Below are 21,029 nucleotides of genomic sequence, written 5' to 3' on the forward strand. Positions count from 1 at the left end.
GGTCAGGGTCTGAGGTAGGGTTAGGGGTTAGTGTAAGGGTTAGGTTCAGCGACAGGATTCGGGAGAGGGCCCATGTTATTGTTAGGGTGTGGGTTATGTTTAGGGTTACAGTAAGGGTCAGGCTCACAGTCAGTTTCTGGTTTAGTGTTCAGGTCTGGGTTGGGGTCACTGTTAGGGTCAGGGTGAGGTTGATGGTCATGGTCTGGGTCTGGGTCAGGGTGAATTTTAGGGCCAGTGTCAGGTTTAGCGTCAGGATCAGGTATAGGTTTAAAGTCAACATTCGGGTCAGGGACAGGGTTATGTAGCGGTCAGTGTTAGTGTCATGGTTAGGATTAGGGTCAGGATCAGGGTCAAGTGAAGGTCAGGGCCTGGGTCAGGTTTAGGTTCAGGCTTTGCTTTATGTTCGGTTCAGGTTCACAGTTAGGTTTATGGGAAAAGTTTGGGATGGGGTTAGGGTTAGAGTTAGAAGTTTTGTTATCGTGAGGGTTAGGGTTAGACAGCATAAGGTCAGGGTGAGGGTTTGGTTTATGGAAGGGGTTAGTGTGAGGTTTAGGGTCAGCGTTCAGTTTAATTTCAGGGTCCGTATTTTGGTCAGGGTTAGGGTTACCTTTAGGGTTAGGATTAGGGTAAGGCACACAGTCATGGTCAGGGTTAGGTTTAGGGTCAGTGTAGGGTCAGGATCAGGGTTAGGATTAGGGTCAGGGTCAGGGTCACAGTTAGGGATGAGTCATAGCTAGGTTATCTCAGAGTTAGGATTAGGTCCAGGGTCCAGATCAGGGTCAGTGTCAGGCTTAGCTTTAGGTTTAGGGTTCAGGTCGGGATCATGGTCATGGTTAGGGTCAGGTTCAGGGTCAGGGCTCGGGTTAGGGTTGGGGGCAGGCTCACAGTCAGTGTCGGGGTCAGGGTTAGTGGTTACTGTTAGGGTTAGCCCCGCTCCTGGGTCATGGACCCATTCCTTCAGGGTCTCAGTATAAACCCTGGACAGAAGGGTGTAGACCCTCCACCCGATCCCACTTAACCAGCCTTAAACTGTGGTGTGAACATGACTTGCCCACCAGACATCTAACCCCCATTAGCTTTATCATACTTGGGGCATCTCCACCCACGATGGCATGGCCAGGTCCTATTTACACACACACACACAGAAACGCAGAGGCGCACACACACAAACACACACACACAAACACAGTGAGACGGGGGGAGGAGACCTAGGGCTATACCCGTGGATCAGAAGGTGTGGGACACTCTGACTCTGAGCCCCCTGGTGTCACCTTTTGATTTTATTAGCCAAAGGTCCAGAGGCGTTGGTGAATCGTGATATGACATGCCAGGGACGGGACTTGTCTGGCGCCGAGCTCTCTTCTCCCTACATCCTCTCGGCTTCAGTACAGCAGAAGAACATGTCGCTTCCTTTAGGATGTGCCTAGAAATGAGCTGGGCAGGGGGGTTTTCTCTGTAATGGGGTGCCTGGATACGTGGGTTCCAATTCCGTTGGGCTCTGTCGTCAGGGAAGTGAGGTCACCACTGTCTGGGGGCTCCTTACCGAACATCCTGCTGTACCAGAGCTCCCTGAGCCGCCGGTCCCCAAGCTGCTCAGGCTCACACTCCACTCAGGCAGTGCCCATCCAGTGACCCACATAGAGCCTCCCCCCAGCCCCTGGGAGGCCTGGGTGCAGCTCTTGTCACCGCTGGAGGCAACAGAGCTGGATTTAGACCTGGTTAGTGTTAGGGTTAGTGTTAAGAAAGACTTAGGGTCAGGGTTAGGGTTAGACGTCGTTGGGGTCAGGGTTAGCGTAAGGCTTAGGGTAGGGCTCAGGGTTAGGGTTAGGTTCATGGTTAGGTTTAGGGTCAGGCTCACAGCAGGGTCAGGGTTAGCGTTACTGTCAGAGTCAGGGTCAGGGTCAGTGTTAGGGTGATGGTTAGGTTTAGGGTCAGGTTCAGGGTCATGGTTAGATTTAGGGTCAGGTTCAAGTTTTGGTTTTGGGGCAAGGTTCATGTCAGGGTCAGGGTTAGGTTTGGGACAGGATTAGTGTCAGGGTTAGGGTCAGGGTCAGGGTTAGGTTCATGGTTATGGTAAGGTCAGCTTTATGTTTATGTTCTGTTTTATGAGTAGATTCAGGATCAGGGTTAGCTTTAGGGTTACGATTCTGATTAAGATTAAGGATTGGGTCAGAGTTAGGTTTACACTTAGGGTTATGGTCAGTGTTAAGGTCAAGGCCAGGGTCAGGTTTAAGTTAAGGTCTGACATAGGCAAACTTCAGAGTTAGGGTTATGATCAGGGTCAGGATTATTGTTAAAGTGGGGTTAGGGTTAGGGTTAGTGGTAGGTTGAGGGTTATGGTTAGACCGGGTTAAGGTCAGTGTCAGCGATTATTTTAGGGGTTAGTTTTAGGGTTAGGTTCAGCGTTAGGTTTCGGGTCAGGGCCCGTGTTAGTGTCATGGTCAGGGTTACGTTTTGGGTTAGAGTTAGGGTCAGGCTCACAGTCAGGGTCACTGTTAGTGTTAGGGTCGTGGTCAGGGTCACTGTTAGGGTGAGGGTTAGGTTTATGGTCTTTGCCAGGGTCAGGGTCAGGGTGAAGTGTAATGCCAGTGTCAGCTTTACGATGAGGATCAGGTTTGGTTTAAAGTCCACATTCGGGTCAGTGACAGGGTAATGTAGTGGTCAGTGTTAGGGTCATGGTTAGGTTTAGGCTCAGGGCCAGGGTCAGGTATATGGTCAGGGTCTGGTATAGGCAAAGTTCAGGGTTAGGCTTATGATCATAGTCAGGTATAGGGTGAGGGTATTGTTAAAGTTTAGGGTTTGTGTTAGGGTTAGCGTTTGGTTGACGGTTAGGGTTAGAACTTGTTAGGATCAGGGTCCGTGGTAGGTTTGGGGTTACTCTTAAGGTTAGGTTCAGCGATAGGATTCGGGGGAGGGCCCGTGTTAGTGTCAGGGTCAGGGTTACATTTAGGGTTAGAGTTAGGGTCAGGCTCACAGTCAGGGTCATGTTTAGTGTTCAGGTCAGGGTCGGGGTCACACTTTGGGTCAGGTTTAGGTTTATGTTCATGGTCTGGGTCAGGGTCAGGGTGAAGTTTAGCGCCAGTGTCAGGTTTAGGGTCAGGTTCAGGTATTGGTTTAAAGTCCACATTCGGGTCAGTGTTAGTGTCATGGTTAGGATTAGGGTCAGGGTCAGGTCAGGTGAAGTTCAGGGCCAGGTTCAGGTTTAGGGTCAGGCTTTGGTTTAGGGTCAATGTTCGGTTCAGTGTCACAGTTAGGTTTTGGCGGTAGTGTTTGGGATTGGGGTTAGGGTTAGAGTTAGAAGTAGGGTTATGGTTAGGTTTAGGTTAGTCAGCGTAAGGTCAGGGTTAGGGTTTGGCCTAGGGTAGGAGTTAGTGTTAGGGTCAGGGTCAGCATTAGGTTTAGGTTCAGGGTCTGTATTAGGGTCATGGTTAGAGTTACCTTTAGGTTTAGGGTTAGGGTCAGGTTCACAGTCACGTCAGGGTTAGGTTTAGGGTCAGGTTTAGGTCAGCATCAGGGTGACGATTAGGGTCAGGGTCATGGTCAGGGTTAGGTATGAGTCTTGGTTACGGTAATATCAACGTTAGGTTTAGCTTCAGGGTCCACATAGGGACATTGTCAGGCTTAGGTTTAGGTTTAGGGTTCAGGTCAGGATCACAGACAGGGTCAGGTTCAGGTTCAGGGTCAGGGTTTGGGTTAGGGTTTGGGGCAGGCTCACAGTCAGTGTCATGGTCTGGGTTAGTGGTTACTGTTAGGGTTAGCCCCGCTCCTGGGTCATGGACCCATCCGTTCAGGGTCTCAGGATAAACCCTGGGCAGAAGGGTGTAGACCCTCCACCCGATCCCACTTAACCAGCCTTAAACTGGGGTGTGAACATAACTTGCCCACCAGACATCTAAACCCTCATCAGCCTCATCCTGCTTGGGGCATCTCCACCCTCGATGGCATGGTCAGGTCCTCTTTACACACAGACACACAGACACCCAGAGGCACACACACACACACACACACACACACACACATACAGAGATGGGGAGGAGACCTAGGGCTACACCGGTTGATCAGAAGGTGTGTGACTCTCTGACTCTGAGTCCCCTGGTGTCACCTTTTGATTTTAGTAGCCAAAGGGCCTGAGGCGTTGGAGAAACCTGATATGACGGGCCAGGGAGGGCACGTGTCTGGCAGCCGAGCTCTCTTCTCCCTACATCCTCTCGGCTTCAGTACAGCAGAAGAACATGTCGCTTCCTTTAGGATGTGCCTAGAAATGAGCTGGGCAGGGGGGTTTTCTCTGTAATGGGTTGCCTGGATACGTGGGTTCCAATTCCGTTGGGCTCTGTCGTCAGGGAAGTGAGGTCACCACTGCCTGGGGGCTCCTTACCGATCTTCCTGCTGTACCAGAGCTCCCTGAGCTGCCGTTCCCAAGCTGCTCAGGCTCACACTCCACTCAGGCAGTGCCCATCCAGTGACCCCCATACAGCCTCCCCCAGCCCCTGGGAGGCCTGGGTGCAGAAGTTGTCCCTGCTGGAGGCAACAGGGCTGGATTTAGACTAGGTTAGTGTTAGGGTTAGGCTTAAGAAAGACTTAGGGTCTGGGTTAGGGTTAGACGTCATTGGGGTCAGGGTTAGCGTAAGGCTTAGGGTAGGGCTCTGGGTTAGGGTTAGGTTCATGGTTAAGTTTAGGGTCAGGCTCACAGTAGGGTCAGGGTTAGCGTTACGGTCAGAGTCACGTCAGGGTCAGTTTTAGGGTGATGGTTAGGTTTAGGGTCAGATTCAGGGTCATGGTTAGATTTAGGGTCAGGTCAAGTTTTGCTTTTGGGGCAAGGTTCATGTCAGGGTCAGGGTTACGTTTGGGACAGGTCTAGTGTCAGTGTTAGGGTCAGGGTCATGGTTAGGTTCATGGTTATGGTAAGGTCAGTTTTATGTTTAGGTTCTGTTTTATGAGTAGGTTCAGGATCAGGGTTAGCTTTAGGCTTAACATTCTGTTTAGGATCACGGATTGGGTCAGAGTTAGGTTTACATTCAGGGTTAGGGTTAGTGTTAAGGTCAAGGCCAGGGTTAGGTTTAAGGTTGACGTCTTACATTGGCTAACTTCTGATTTACGGTTATGATCAGCGTGAGGATTATTGTTAAAGTGGGGTTAGGGTTAGGGTTAGAGGTAGGTGGAGGGTTAGACCGGGTTAGGGTCAGTGTCAGGGTTAATGTTAGGGGTTAGTTTTAGGGTTAGGTTCAGCGTTAGTTTTCGGGTCAGGGCCCGTGTTAGTGTCATGGTCAGTGTTACGTTTAGGGTTAGAGTTAGGGTCAGGCTACAGTCAGGGTCACTGTTAGTGTTAGGGTCGTGGTCAGGGTCACTGTTAGGGTCAGGGTTAGGTTATGGTCTTTGCCTGGATCAGGGTCAGGGTGAAGTGTAGCGCCAGTGCCAGCTTTATGATCAGGATCAGGTTTGGTTTAAAGTCCACATTTGGATCTGCAACAGGGTTATGTAGGGGTCAGTGTTAGGGTCATGGTTAGGTTGAGGGTCAGGGCCAGGTTCAGGTTTAGGGTCAGGGTCTGGTATAGGCAAAGATCATGGTTAGGGTTATGAGCATAATCAGGTATAGGTTCAGGGTTATTGTTAAAGTTTAGGGTTAGTGTTAGTGTTAGCGTTTGGTTGACGGTTAGGGTTAGAACTTGTTAGGATCAGGGTCCATGGTAGGGTTAGGGGTTACTCTGAGGGTTAGGTCAGCGATAGGATTCGGGAGAGGGCCCGTGTTAGTGTCAGGTACAGGGTTACATTTAGGGTTAGAGTTAAGGTAAGGCTCACAGTCCGGGTCAGGTTTAGTGTTCGGGTCAGTGTCGGGGTCACTGTTAGGGTCAGGGTTAGGTTTATGGTCATGGTCTAGGTCAGGGTCAGGGTGATGTTTAGCGCCAGTGTCCGGTTTAGGGTCAGGTTCAGGTATTGGTTTAAAGTTCACATTCGGGTCAGGGACAAGGTTATGTAGTATTCAGTGTTAGGATCATGGTTAGGATTAGGGTCAGGGTTAGGGACAGGTGAAGGTCATGGACAGGGTCAGGTTTAGCGTCAGGCTTTGGTTTAGGGTCAATGTTCGGTTCAGTGTCACATAGGTTTTGGAGGTAGTGTTTGGGATTGGGGTTAGGGTTAGAGTTAGAAGTAGGGTTATGGTTAGGTTTAGGGTTAGTCAGCGTAAGGTCAGGGTTAGGGTTTTGTTTAGCGTAGGGGTTAGTGTTAGGGTCAGGGTCAGCGTTAGGTTTAGGTTCAGGGTCCTTGTTAGGGTCATGGTTAGATTTACCTTTAGTTTTAGGGTTAGGGTCAGGCTCACAGTCACGGTCAGGGTAGGGTTAGGGTCAGGGTTAGGTCAGCATCAGGGTTAGGATTAGGGTCAGGGTCAGGGTCATGGTTAGGTATGAGTCTTGGTTACAGTAATATCAACGTTAGGTTTAGGTTCAGGGTACACATCAGGGTCAGTGCCAGGCTTAGTTTTAGGTTTAGGGTTCAGGTCATGATCACAGACAGGGTCAGGGTCAGGGTCAGGGTTTGGGTTAGGGTTTGGTGCAGGCTCACAGTCAGTGTCAGGGTCAGGGTTAGTGGTTACTGTTAGGGTGAGCCCCGGTCCTGGGTCATGGACCCATCCGTTCAGGGTCTCAGGATAAACCCTGGGCAGAAGGGTGTAGACCCTCCACCCGATCCCACTTAACCAGCCTTAAACTGGGGTGTGAACATAACTTGCCCACCAGACATCTAAACCCTCATCAGCCTCATCCTGCTTGGGGCATCTCCACCCTCGATGGCATGGTCAGGTCCTCTTTACACACAGACACACAGACACCCAGAGGCACACACACACACACACACACACACACACACACACATACAGAGATGGGGAGGAGACCTAGGGCTACACCGGTTGATCAGAAGGTGTGTGACTCTCTGACTCTGAGTCCCCTGGTGTCACCTTTTGATTTTAGTAGCCAAAGGGCCTGAGGCGTTGGAGAAACCTGATATGACGGGCCAGGGAGGGCACGTGTCTGGCGGCCGAGCTCTCTTCTCCCTACATCCTATCACTGAACATAACCTTAAGAGTAACCCCAAACCTACCACGGACCCTGATCCTAACAAGTTCTAACCCTAACCGTCAACCAAACGCTAACCCTAACACAAACCCTAAACTTTAACAATACTCTCACCCTATACCTGACTATGATCATAAGCCTAACCCTGAACTTTGCCTATACCAGACCCTGACCATATACCTGACCCTGGCCCTGAGCCTAAACCTAACCATGACCCTAACACTGACCACTACATTACCCTGTCACTGACCCGAATGTGGACTTTAAACCAAACCTGATCCTCATCGTAAAGCTGACACTGGCATTACACTTCACCCTGACCCTGACCCTGGCAAAGACCATAAACCTAACCCTGACCCTAACAGTGACCCTGACCACGACCCTAACACTAACAGTGACCCTGACTGTGAGCCTGACCCTAACTCTAACCCTAAACGTAACCCTGATCATGACACTAACACGGGCCCTGACCTGAAACCTAACGCTGAACCTAACCCTAAAACTAACCCCTAACATTAACCCTGACACTGACCCTAACCCGGTCTAACCCTCCACCTACCTCTAACCCTAACCCTAACCCCACTTTAACAATAATCCTCACGCTGATCATAACCCTAACTCTGAAGTTAGCCAATGTCAGACCTCAACCTTAAACCTAACCCTGGCCTTGACCTTAACACTGACCCTAACCCTGAATGTAAACCTAACTCTGACCCAATCCGTGATCCTAAACAGAATCTTAAGCCTAAAGCTAACCCTGATCCTGAACCTACTCATAAAACAGAACCTAAACATAAAGCTGACCTTACCATAACCATGAACCTAACCCTGACCCTGACCCTAACCCTGACACTAGACCTGTCCCAAACCTAACCCTGACCCTGACATGAACCTTGCCTCCAAACCAAAACTTGAACCTGACCCTAATTCTAACCATGACCCTGAACCTGACCCTAAACCTAACCATCACCCTAAAACTGACCTTGACGTGACTCTGACCGTAACGCTAACCCTGACCCTACTGTGAGCCTGACTCTAAACTTAACCATGAACCTAACCCTAACCCAGAGCCCTACCCTAAGCCTTACGCTAACCCTGACCCCAATGACGTCTAACCCTAACCCAGACCCTAAGTCTTTCTTAAGCCTAACCCTAACACTAACCTAGTCTAAATCCAGCTCTGTTGCCTCCAGCGGGGACAATAGCCGCACCCAGGTCTCCCAGGGGCTGGGGGAGGCTGTATGGGTGTCAAGGATGGGCACTGCCTGAGTGGAGTGTGAGCCTGAGCAGCTTGGGGACCAGCAGCTCAGGGAGCTCTGGTACAGCAGGAAGTTCGGAAAGGAGCCCCCAGGCAGTGATGACCTCACTTCCCTGACGACAGAGCCCAACGGTATTGGAACCAACATATCCAGGCACCCCATTACAGAGAGAAAACCCCCCTGCCCAGCTCATTTCTAGGCACATCCTAAAGGAAGCAACATGTTCTTCGGCTGTACTGAAGCCGAGAGGATGTAGGGAGAAGAGAGCTCGGCCGCCAGACACGTCCCCTCCCTGGCCGGTCATATCAGATTTCCCCAACGCCTCTGGCCCTTTGGCTAATAAAATCAAAAGGTGACACCAGGGGACTCAGAGTCAGAGAGTCCCACACGTTCTGATCCACGGGTGTAGCCCTAGGTCTCCTCCCCGTCTCTCTGTGTGTGTGCGTGTGTGTAAGTGTGTGTTCCTCTTGGTGTCTCTGTGTCTATGTGTAAAGAGGACCTGGCCATGCAATCGTGGGTGGAGATGCCCCAAACAGGATCAGGCTGATGAGGGGTTAAGTGTCTGATGGGAAAGTCATGTTCACACCAATTTTAAGGCTGCTTAAGTGTGATCGGGTGGAGGGTCTACACCCTTCTGCCCAGGGTTTCTCCTGAGACCCTGAACGGATGGGTCCATTACCCAGGAGCGGGGCTAACCCTAACAGGAACCACTAATCCAGACCCTGACACTGACTGTGAGCCTGCCCCAAACCCTAACCCAAACACTGACCCTGAACCTGACCCTGACCCTGTCTGTGATCCTGACTTGAACCCTAAATCTAAACCTAAGCCTGACAATGTCCCTGATGTGGACCATGAACATAAACCTAACGTTGATATTACCATAACCAAGACTCATACCTAACCTTGACCATGACCCTGACCCTAATTCTAACCCTGATACTTACCTAACCCTGACCCTAACCCTAACCCTGACCGTGACTGTGAGCCTGACCCTAACCCTAAACCTAAAGGTAACTCTAAACATGACCCTAATAGAGACCCTGAACCTAAACCTAACGCTGACCCTGACCCTAACACTAACCCCTATCCTAGACCCAACCCTAACTCTGACCTTACACTGACTAACCTAAACCTAACCATAACCCTACTTCTAACTCTAACCCTAACCCCAATCCCAAACCCTACCGCCAAAACCTAACTGTGACACTGAACCGAACATTGACCCTAAACCAAAGCCTGACCCTAAACCTAACACTGTCCATGACCTTCACCTGACCTGACCCTGACCCTGATCCTAACCATGACCCTAACACTGAATACTACATAACCTTGTCCCTGACCCGAATGTGGACTTTAAACCAATACGTGAACCTGACCCTAAACTGGACACTGGCGCTAAACATCACCCTGACCCTGACCTAGACCATGACCATAAACCTAACCCTGACCCTAACAGTGACTCTGACACTGACCTGAACACTAAACCTGACCCGGACTGTGAGCATAACCCTTACTCTAACCCTAAATGTAACCCTGAACCTGACACTAACACGGGCCCTCCCCCGAATCCTATCGCTGACCCAACCCTCAGAGTATCCCCTAACCCTACCACGGACCCTGATCCTAACAACTTCTAACCCTAACCGACAACTAAACGCTAACACTAACACTAACCCTAAACTTTAACAACAACCCTGAACCTATACCTGATTATGCTCATAACCCTAACCATGATCATTGCCTATACCAGACCCTGACCCTAAACCTGAACCTGGCCCTGACCCTAAACCTAACCATGACCCTAACACTGACCACTACATAACCATGTCGCTGACCCGAATGTGGACTTTAAACCAAACCTGATCCTCATCGTAAAGCTGACACTGGCGTTACACTTCACACTGACCATGACCCTGGCAAAGACCATAAACCTAACCCTGACCCTAACAGTGCCCCTGACCACGACCCTTACACTAACAGTGACCCTGACTGTGAGACTGACCCTAACTCTAACCCTAAACGTACCCCTGACCATGACACTAACACGGGCCCTGACCCGAAACCTAACGCTGAACCTAACCCTAAAACTAACCCCTAACATTAACCCTGACACTGACCCTAACCTGGTCTAACCCTCCACCTACCTCTAACCCTAACCCTAACCCCACTTTAACAATAATCCTGACGCTGATCATAACCCTAATTCTGAACTTTGCCTATGTCAGAGCTTAACCTTAAACCTGACCCTGGCCTTGACCTTAACACTGACCCTAACCCTGAATATAAACCTAAATCTGACCCAATCTATGATCCTAAACAGAATCTTAAGCCTAAAGCTAACCCTGATCCTGAACCTACTCATAAAACAGAACCTAAACATAAAGCTGACCTTACCATATCCATGATCCTAACCTGACCCTGACCCTATCCCTGACACTAAACCTGTCCCAAACCTAACCCTGAACCTGACATGAACCTTGCCCCCAAACCTAAATGTGTACCTGACACTAAATCTGACCATGACCCTAAACCTGACCCTAAATCTAACCGTCACTAACACTGACCCTTACCCTGACTCTGACCGTAACCCTACCCTGACGCTACTGTGAGCCTGACCCTAAACCTATTCATGAACCTAACCCTAACCCTGAACCCTTCCCTAAGGCTTACGCCAACCCTGGCCCAAATGACATCTAACCCTAATCCTGACCCTAAGTCTTTCTTAACCCTAACCCTAACACTAACCTGGTCTAAACCCAGCTCTGTTCCCTCCAGCGGGGACAACAGCTGCACCCAGGCCTCCCAGGCGTTGGGAGAGGCTGTATGGGGGTCACTGGATGGGCACTGCATTGAGTGGAGTGTGAGTCTTGAGCAGCTTGGGGAACGGTGGCTCAGGGAGCTCTGGTGCTGCAGGAAGTTCATAAGAGGCCCCAGGCAGTGGTGACCTCACTTCCCTGACGACAGAGCCCAACGGAATTAGAACCCACGTATCCAGGCACCCCATTACAGAGAAAACCCCCATGCCCAGCATATTTCTAGGCACATCCTAAAGGAAGCGACATGTTCTTCTGCTGTACTGAAGCCGAGAGGATGCAGGGAGAAGAGAGCTCGGCCGCCAGACACGTCCCCACCGTGGCAGGTCATATCAGGTTTCCCCAATGCATCAGGCCCTTTGGCTACTAAAATCAAAAGGTGACACCAGGGGGCTGAGAGTCAGAGAGTCCCACACCTTCTGATCCCCCGGAGTAGCCCTAGGTCTCCTCCCTATGTGTGTGTGTGTGTGTGTGTGCCTCTGGGTGACTGTGTGTGTCTGTGTTTAAAAAGGACCCGGCCATGCCATTGTGGGTGGAGATGCCCCAAGCAGGATGAGGTTGATGAGGGTTTAGATGTCTGGTGGGGCAAGTCAGGTTCACACCACAGTTTAGGCTGGTTAAGAGGGATCGGGTGGAGGGTCTACACCCATCTGCCCAGGGTTTATCCTGAGACCCAGAACGGATGGGTCCTTGACCCAGGAGCGGGGCTCACCCTAACAGTAACCACTAACCCTGACCCTGACACTGACTGTGAGCCTGCCCCCAACCCTAACCAAGCCCTGACACAACCATGACCCTGACACTGACTGTGATCCGGACCTGAACTGTGAACCTAAACCTAAGCCTGACACTGGCCCTGATGTGGACCCTGAACCTAACCTAACTCTGATTACCATAACTATGACTCATACCTATCATGACCATGAACCTAACCCTAATCCTAGCCCTGACGCTGACCTAACCCTGACCCTAACCTAACCCTGACCGTGACTGTGAGCCTGACCCTAACCCTAAACCTAAAGGTTACAATAATCATGACATTAATACGGACCCTGAACCTAAACCTAACGCTGACCCTGACCCTAACACTAACCCCTACCCTAAACCAAACCCTAACCCTGACCTTACACTGTCTAAACCTAACCCTAACCATAACCCTACTTCTAAATCTAAACCTAACCACAATCCCAAAACGTACCCCTCAAAACCTAACTGTGACACTGAAGCGAACATTGACCCTAAACCAAAGCCTGACCCTACCCTCACCTGGCCCTGACCTTTACCTGACCCTGACCCTAATCCTAACCATGACACTAACACTGACCACTACATAACCCTGTCCCAGACCCGAATGTGGACTTTAAACCAATACCCGAACCTGACCCTAAACCTGACACTGGCGTTAAACTTCACCCTGACCCTGACCCAGACCATGATCATCAACCTAATCCTGACCATAACAGTGACCCTGACCCTGACCTGAACACTAAACCGGACCCTGACTATGAGCCTGACCCTAACTCTAAACTTAAATGTAACCCTGACCCTGACACTAACACGGGCCCTACCCTGAATCCTATCGCTCAACCTAACCCTAACACTAACCCCTAACCCTACCACGGACACTGACCCAAACAAATTCTAACCCTAACCGTCAACCAAACGCTAACCCTAACACAAACCCTAAACTTAAACAATAACCCTGACCCTATACCTGACTATGATCATAACCGTAACCCTGAACTTTGCCTATACCAGACCCTGACCCTAAAACCTGAACCTGGCCCTGACCATAAACCTAACCATGACCCTAACACTGACCACTACATAACCCTGTCCCTGACGCGAATGTGGACTTTAAAACCAAAACCTGATCCTTACCATAAACCTGACACTGGCCCAGACTTCACCGTGACCATGACCCATGCAAAGACCACAAACCTAACCCTGACACTAACAGTGACCCTGACCCTAACACTAACCCTGACACTGAATGTGAGGCGGACCTAACTCTAACCCTAAACGTAACCCTGACCCTGACACTAACACGGTCCCTGACCCGAAACCTAATGCTGAACCTACCCCTAAAACTAACCCCTAACATTGTCCTAGACACTGACCCTAACCTGTTCGAACCCTAACCCTCAACCTACCTCTAACCCTAACCCTAACCCCACTATAACAATAATCCTGATCTTATCCCTGACCCTGATCATACCCCAAAATCTGAACTTTGCCTACGTCAGAACTTAATCTTAAACCTGATCCTGGCCTTGACATTAACACTGACCATAACCCTGACTTTAAACCTAACTCTGACCCAGTTCTTGATCCTGAACAGAATCGTAAACCTAAAGCTAACCCTGATCCTGAACCTACTCATGAAGCAGAACCTAAACATAAAGCTGACCTAACCATAAGCATGAACCTAACCCTGACCCTGACCCTAACCCTGACACTAGACCTGTCCCAAACCTAACCCTGACCCTGACATGAACCTTGCCCCCAAACCAAAGCTTGAACCTGACCCTAAATCTGACCATGACCCTGAACCTGACCCTAAACCTAACCGTCATTCTAACAGAGACCCTGACCCTGACGCTGACCGTAACGCTAACCGTGACCCTACTGTGAGCCTGACCCTAAACCTAACCATGAACCTAACCCTAACCCTGACCCATACCCTAAGCCTTACGCTAACCGTGGCCCCAATGAAGTCTAACCCTAACCCTGACCATAAGTCTTTCTTAACACTAACCCTAACACTAACCTGGTCTAAACCCAGCTCTGTTCCTTCCAGCTGGGACAAAAGCTGCACCCAGGCCTCCCAGGGGCTGGGGGGAGGCTGTCTGGGGGTCACTGGATGGGCACTGCATGGAGTGGAGTGTGAGCCTTGAGCAGCTTGGGGACCGGCTCAGGGAGCTCTGGTGCAGTAGGAAGTTTGGTAAGGAGCCCCCAGGCAGTGGTGACCTCACTTCCCTGACAACAGAGCCCAACAGAATTGGAACCCACGTATCCAGGCACCCCATTACAGAAAAAAACGCCATGTCCAGCTCATTTCTAGGTACATGCTAAAGGAAGCGACATGTTCTTCTGCTGTACTGTAGCAGATAGGATGCAGGGAGAAGAGAGCTCACCCTCCAGACAGGCCAACTTCCTGGCAGGTCATATCAGGTTTCCCCAACGCCTCAGGCCCTTTGGCTAATCAAAACAAAAGGTGACACCAGGGGGCTCAGAGTCAGAGAGTCCCACACCTTCTGATCCACTGGTGTAGCCATAGGTCTCCTCCCCATCTGTGTGTGTGTGTGTGTGTGTGTGTGTGTGTGTGTGTGCCTCTGGGTGTCTGTGTGTCTGTGTGTAAAGAGGACTTGGCCATGCCATTGTGGGTGGAGATGCCCCAAGCAGGATCAGGCTGATGAGGGGTTAGATGTCTGGTGGGCAAGTCATGTTCACACCCCAGTTTAAGTGTGGTTAAGTGGGATCGGGTTTAGGGTCTACACCCTTCTGCCCAGGGTTTATCCTGAGACCCTGAACGGATGGGTCCGTGACCCAGGTGCGGGGCTAACCCTAACAGTAACCACTGACCGTGACCCTGACACTGACTGTGAAACTGCCCTAAACCCTAACCCAAGCCATGAACCTGACCCTGACCCTCACCTTGACTTTTATCCTGACCTGAAACCTAAACCTAAATCAAAGCCTGACACTGACCCTGATGTGGACCTTGAACCTAAACCTAACTCTGACATTACCGTAACCATGACTCATACCTAACATTGACCCTGACCCTGACCCTAATCCTAACCCTGATGCTGACCTAACACTGACCCTAACCATAACCTTGACCAAGACTGTGAGCCTACCGTAACCTTAAAAGTAATGGTAACTCTAACCATGACCCTAATAAGGACCCTGAACCTAAACCTAATGCTGACCCTGACCCTAACACTAACTCCTACCCTAAACCAAATCCTAACCCAGACCTTACACTGTCTAACCATAACCCTACTTCTAATACTAACCCTAAACCCAATCCCAAACCCTACCGCCAAAACCTAACTGTGACACTGAACCGAAATTTAACCCTAAACCTGACCCTAGCCCTGAACTTCACCTGACCCAGACCCTGACCCTAATACAATCCATGACTATAACACTGACTACTACATAGCCGTGTCCCTGACCCTAATGTGGACTTTAAACAAATACATGATCCTGACCATAAACCTGACACTGGCCCTAGACTTCAACCTGACCCTGACCCAGGCAAAGACCATAAACCTAACCCTGACCCTAAAAGTGACTCTGACCCTGAACCTAACACTAACCTTGACACTGAATGTGAGCCTGACCCTAACTCTAACCCTAAATGTAGACCTGACCCTGAGACTAAAAGGGCCCTGACCCGTAACCTAACGCTGAACCTAACCCTAAAACTAACACCTAATATTATCCCTGACACTGACCCTAACCCGGTCTAACCCTAAACTTCAACCTACCCCTACCCTAAACCTAACCACACTTTAACAATAATCCCGAACCTCTCCGTGACCATGATCATAACCCTAACTCTGAACTTTGCCTAAGTCAGGACTTAACTTAAACCTGACCATGGCCTTGACCTTAACACTGACCCTAACCCAGACTGTAAACCTAACTCTGACCCAAACCGTGATCCTGAACAGAATTGTAACCCTAAAGCTAACCCTGATCCTGAACCTACTCATAAAACAGAACCTAAACTTAAAGCTGACCTTACCATAACCATGAACCTAACCCTGACCCTGACCCTAACCCTGACACTAAACCTGTCCCAAATCTAACCCTGAACTGACATGATCTTGCCCCTAAACAAAAAGTTGAACCTGACCCTAAATCTGACCATTATCCTGAACGTGACACTAAACCTAACAGTCATCCTAACACTGACCCTGATCCTGATTATGACCGTAACACTAACCCTGACCATACTGTGAGCCTGACCCTAAACTTGACCATGAGCCTAACCCTAACCCTGACCCCTACCCTAAGCCTCGCTAACCCTGACCCCAACGATGTCAAAACCTAACCCTGACCCTAAGTCTTTCTTCTCCCTAACGCTAACACTAACCTGGTCTAAACCCAGCTCTGTTCCCTCCAGCGGGGACAACAGCTGCACCCAGGCCTCCCAAGGGCTGGGTGGAGGCTATATGGGGGTCACTGGATGGGCACTGCATTGAGTTGAGTGTGAGCCTTGTGCAGCTTGGGGAACGGCGGCTCTGGGAGCTCTGCTGGAGCAGGAAGGTTGGTAAGGAGCCCCCAGGCAGTGGTGACCTCACCTCCCTGATGACAGAGCCCAATGGAATTGGAACCCACGTATCCAGGCACCCCATAACAGAGAAAACCCTCCTGCCCAGCTCATTTCTAGGCACATCCTAAAGGTAGCGACATGTTCTTCTGCTGTACTGAAGCCGAGAGGATGCAAGGAGAAGAGAGCTCGCCCACCAGTCACATCCCCTCCCTGGCAAGTCATATCAGGTTTCTGCAATGCCTCAGGCCCTTTGGCTAATAAAATCAAAAGGTGACACCAGGGGGCTCAGAGGCAGAGAGCCCCACACCTTCTGATCCACTGGTGTAGCCTTAGGTCTCTTTGCAGTCTCTCTCTCACTGTGCATGTGTGTGTGTCTGTGTGTGTGTGTGTGTGTGTGTGTGTGTGTGCCTCTGGGTGTCTGTGTCTTTGTGTGTATAGAGGACCTGGCCATGCCATCATGGGTGGAGATGCCCCAAGCAGGATCAGGCTGATGAGGGTTTAGATGTCTGGTGGGCAACTCATGTTCACACCTCAGTTTAAGGCTGGTTAAGTGGGATCGGGTGGAGGGTCTACACCCTTCTGCCCAGGGTTTATCCTGAGACCCTGAACGGATGGGACCATGACCCAGGAGCGGGGCTAACCCGAAGAGTAACCACTAACCCTGACCCTGACACTGACTGTGAGCCTGCACCAAACCCTAACCCAAACCCTGACCCTGATCCTGACCCTAAGCCCTGACCATGATCCTGACCTGAACCCTAAACCTAAACCTAAGCCTGACACTCACCCTGATGTGGACCCTGAACCTAAATCTAACTCTGACATTACCAAAAATATGACTCATACTTAACCATGACCCTGAACCTGACCCTAATCCTAACCCTAACGCTAACCTAACCTGACACTAACCATAACCCGGACCGTGATTGTGAGCCTCACCGTAACCTTAAACCTAATGGTAACTCTAACCATGACCGTAATAAGGACCCTGAACCTTCACCTCATGCTGATCCTGACCCTAACACTAACCCATACCCTAAACCAAACAGTAACCCTGACCTTACGCTGTCTAACCCTAACCCTAACCATAACCCTACTTCTAGATCTAACCCTAACCCTAATCCAAAACCCTACCGCCAAAACCTGTGACACTGAACTGAATATTGACCCTAAACCAAAGCCTGACCCTAAACCTGAACCTGGCCCTGACCTTCACCTGACCTGACTCTGAACCTAATCCTAACCATGACACTAACACTGACCAATACATAACTCTGTCCTTGACCCGAAAGTGGACTTTAAACCAATACCTGAACCTGAAATAAACCGGACATTAGTGCTAAACATCACCTTGATCCTGACCCAGACCATGACGATAAACCTACCCAGACCCGAACAGTGACCCCGACCCTCACCTGAACACTAAACCTGACCCTGACTGTGAGCCTGACCCTAACTCTAATCCTAAATGTAACCCTGACCCTGACACTAACACGGGCCCTCCCCCGAATCCTATCACTGAACCTAACCCTTACACTAACCCCTAACCCTACCATGGACCCTGACCCTAACAAGATCTAACCCTAACCGTCAACCTAACGCTAACCCTAATGCTAACACTAAACTTTAACAATAACCCTGACCCTATACCTGACTATGACCATAACCCTAATCCTGAAATTTGCCTACACCTGACCCTAAACCTAAACCTGACCCTGGCCCTGACCCTAAACCTAACCATGACCCTAACACTGACCACTACATAACCCTGTCCCACACGAATGTGGACTTTAAACCAATACCTGATCCTGCCCGTAAACCTGACACTGGCCCTAGACTTCACCCTGACCCCGACCCATGCAAAGACCATAAACCAAACCCTGACCCTAACAGTGACCCTGACCATGACGCTAACATTAACCCTGACACTGAATGTGAGCCTGAACCTAACTCTAACCCTAAACGTAACCCTACCTTGACACTAACACGGGCCCTGACTCGAAACCTAACGCTGAACCTAACCCTAAAACTAACCCCTAACATTATCCCTGACACTGACCCTAACCCGGTCTAACCCTAACCCGCAACCTACCTCTAACCCTAACCCTAACCCCACTTTAACAATAATACTGACTCTCTCCCGGACCCTGATCATAAACCTAACTCTGAACTTTTCCTATGTCAGATCATAACCTTAAACTAGACCCTGGACTTGACCTTAACACTGACCCTTACCCAGACTGTAAACCTAACTCTGACCCAATCCATGATCCTGAACAATCGTAACCCTAAAGCTAACCCTGTTCCTGAACCTACTTATAAAACAGAACCTAAACATAAAGCTGACATTACATAACCATGAACCTAACCCTGACCCTGACCCTAACCCTGACACTAAACCTGGCCAAACCTAACATGACCCTGACATGAACTTGCCCCCAAACCAAAACGTGAACCTGACCCTAAATCTGACCATGAACATGCCTGACCCTAAACCTAACCGTTACCCTAACACTGACCCTGACCCTGGACAGAGCGCAACGTAATTGGAACCCACGTATCCAGGCACCCCAAAACACAGAGAAACCCCCCTGCCCAGCTCATTTCTAGGCACATCCTAAAGGAAGGGACATGTTCTTCTGCTGTACTGAAGCCGAGAGGATGCAGGGAGAAGAGAGCTCGCCTGCCAGACAGGTCCGTTCCCTGGCAGGTCATATCAGGTTTCCCAACACCTCAGGCCCTTTGGCTAATAAAATCAAAAGGTGACACCAGGCGGCTCAGAGTCAGAGAGTCCCACAATTCTGATCCACGGGTGTAAACCTAGGTCTCTTCCCCGTCTCTGTGTGTGTATGTGTGTGTGTGTGTGCGCGCGTGTGTGTGCCTGTGTGCCCCTGGGTGTTTGTGAGTCTGAGTGTAAAGAGGAGCTGGCCATGCCATCGCGGCTGGAGATGCGCCAAGCAGGATCAGGCTGATGAGGGGTTACAGGTCTGGTGGGCTATTCATGTTCACACCACAGTTTAAGGCTGGTTACGTGAGATTGGCTGTAGGGTCTACACACTTCAGCCCAGGGTTTACCCCGAGACCTTGAAGGGATGGGTCCATACCCAGGAGCGGGGCTAACCCCAACAGTAGCCACTAACCCTGACCCTGACACTGACTGTGAGCCTGCGCCAAACCCTAACCCAAGCTCTGACCCTGACCCTGACCCTGACTGTGATCCTGACCTGAACCCTAAACCTAATCCTAAGCCTGACACTCAACCTGATGTGGACCCTGAACCCAAACTTAAATCTGACATTACCGTAACCATGACTCAAACCTAATCATGACACCGACCCTGACCCTAAACCTAACCCTGACGCTGACCTTACCCTGACCCTAACCGTAACCCTGACCGTGACTGGGAGCCTGACCCTAACCCTAAACCTAAAGGTAACTCTAACCATGACCCTAATACAGACCCTGAACCTAAACCTAACGCTGACCCTGACCCTAACACTAACCCCTACCCTAGGCCAAACCCTAACCCTGACCTTACGCTGTCTAAACCTAACCATAACCCTACTTCTAACTCTAACCCTAACCCCAATCCCAAACACTACCACCAAAACCTAACTGTGACACTGAACCGAACATTGACCCTAAACCAAAGCCTGACCAAATACCTGAACCTGACCGTAAACCTGACACTGGCACTAAACTTCACCCTGACCCTGACCCAGACCATGACCATAAACCTAACCCTGACCCTAACAGTGACCCCGACACTGACGTGAACAATAAACCTGACCCTGACTGTGAGCCTGACTTTAACTCTAACCCTAAACGTAACCCTGACCCTGACGCTAACACGGGCCATCCCCCGAATCCTATCGCTAAACTCAACCCTAATACTAATCCCTAACCCTTACACGGACCCTGATTCTAACAAGTTCCATCCCTAACCGTCAACCAAAAGCTAACCCTAACACTAACCCTAACCTTGACCATAAACCTAACCCTGACCCTATACCTGACTATGATCATAACCCTATCCCTGAACTTTGCCTATACCAGACCCTGACCATATACCAACCCTGGCCCTGAGCCTAAACCTAACCATGACCCTAACACTGACCACTACATCACTCTGTCGCTGACCCGATGTGGACATTAAAACTTAACTGATCCTGACCGTAAACATGACACTGGCCCTAGACTTCACCATGACCCTGACCCAGGCAAAGACCAGAAACATAACCCTAACCCTAACAGTGACCCTGACCCTAACCCTAACAATAATCCTGACTGAATGTGAGCCTGACCCTAACTCTAACCCTTAACGTAACCCTGACCCTGTCACTAACACGGGCTCTGACCAGAAACCTAACGCTGAACCTAACCCTAAAACTAACCCCTAACATTATCACTGACTCTGACCCTAACCCGGTCTAACCCTAACCCTCAAACTACCTCTAGTCCTAACCATTACCCCACTTTAACAATAATCCTGACCCTCTCCCTGACCCTGATCATAACCCTAACTCTGAACTTTGCATATGTCAGACTTAACCTGAAACCTGACCCTGGCCTTGACCTTAAAACTGACCCTAACCTTGAC

At 50.1% G+C, this 21,029-nt stretch overlaps 1 long non-coding RNA gene across 1 annotated transcript; it reads right to left on the reverse strand.

The window, feature by feature from the left end:
• Nucleotides 1–1,245: 1,245 nt before the first annotated feature.
• On the reverse strand, nucleotides 1,246–7,036 carry LOC123394077. The gene is made up of 3 exons (XR_006608838.1): nucleotides 6,947–7,036; nucleotides 4,103–4,266; nucleotides 1,246–1,434 (listed from the first exon to the last, which is right to left on the reverse strand). It is a non-coding gene; the product is annotated as an uncharacterized LOC123394077 (long non-coding RNA).
• Between the last annotated feature and the right edge of the window lie 13,993 nt (nucleotides 7,037–21,029).

Source organism: Mustela putorius, unplaced genomic scaffold (assembly GCF_011764305.1).
Source record: "Mustela putorius furo isolate JIRA1106 unplaced genomic scaffold, ASM1176430v1.1 tig00001347_pilon_pilon_pilon, whole genome shotgun sequence".
In the NCBI taxonomy this organism is placed as follows: domain Eukaryota; kingdom Metazoa; phylum Chordata; class Mammalia; order Carnivora; family Mustelidae; genus Mustela; species Mustela putorius.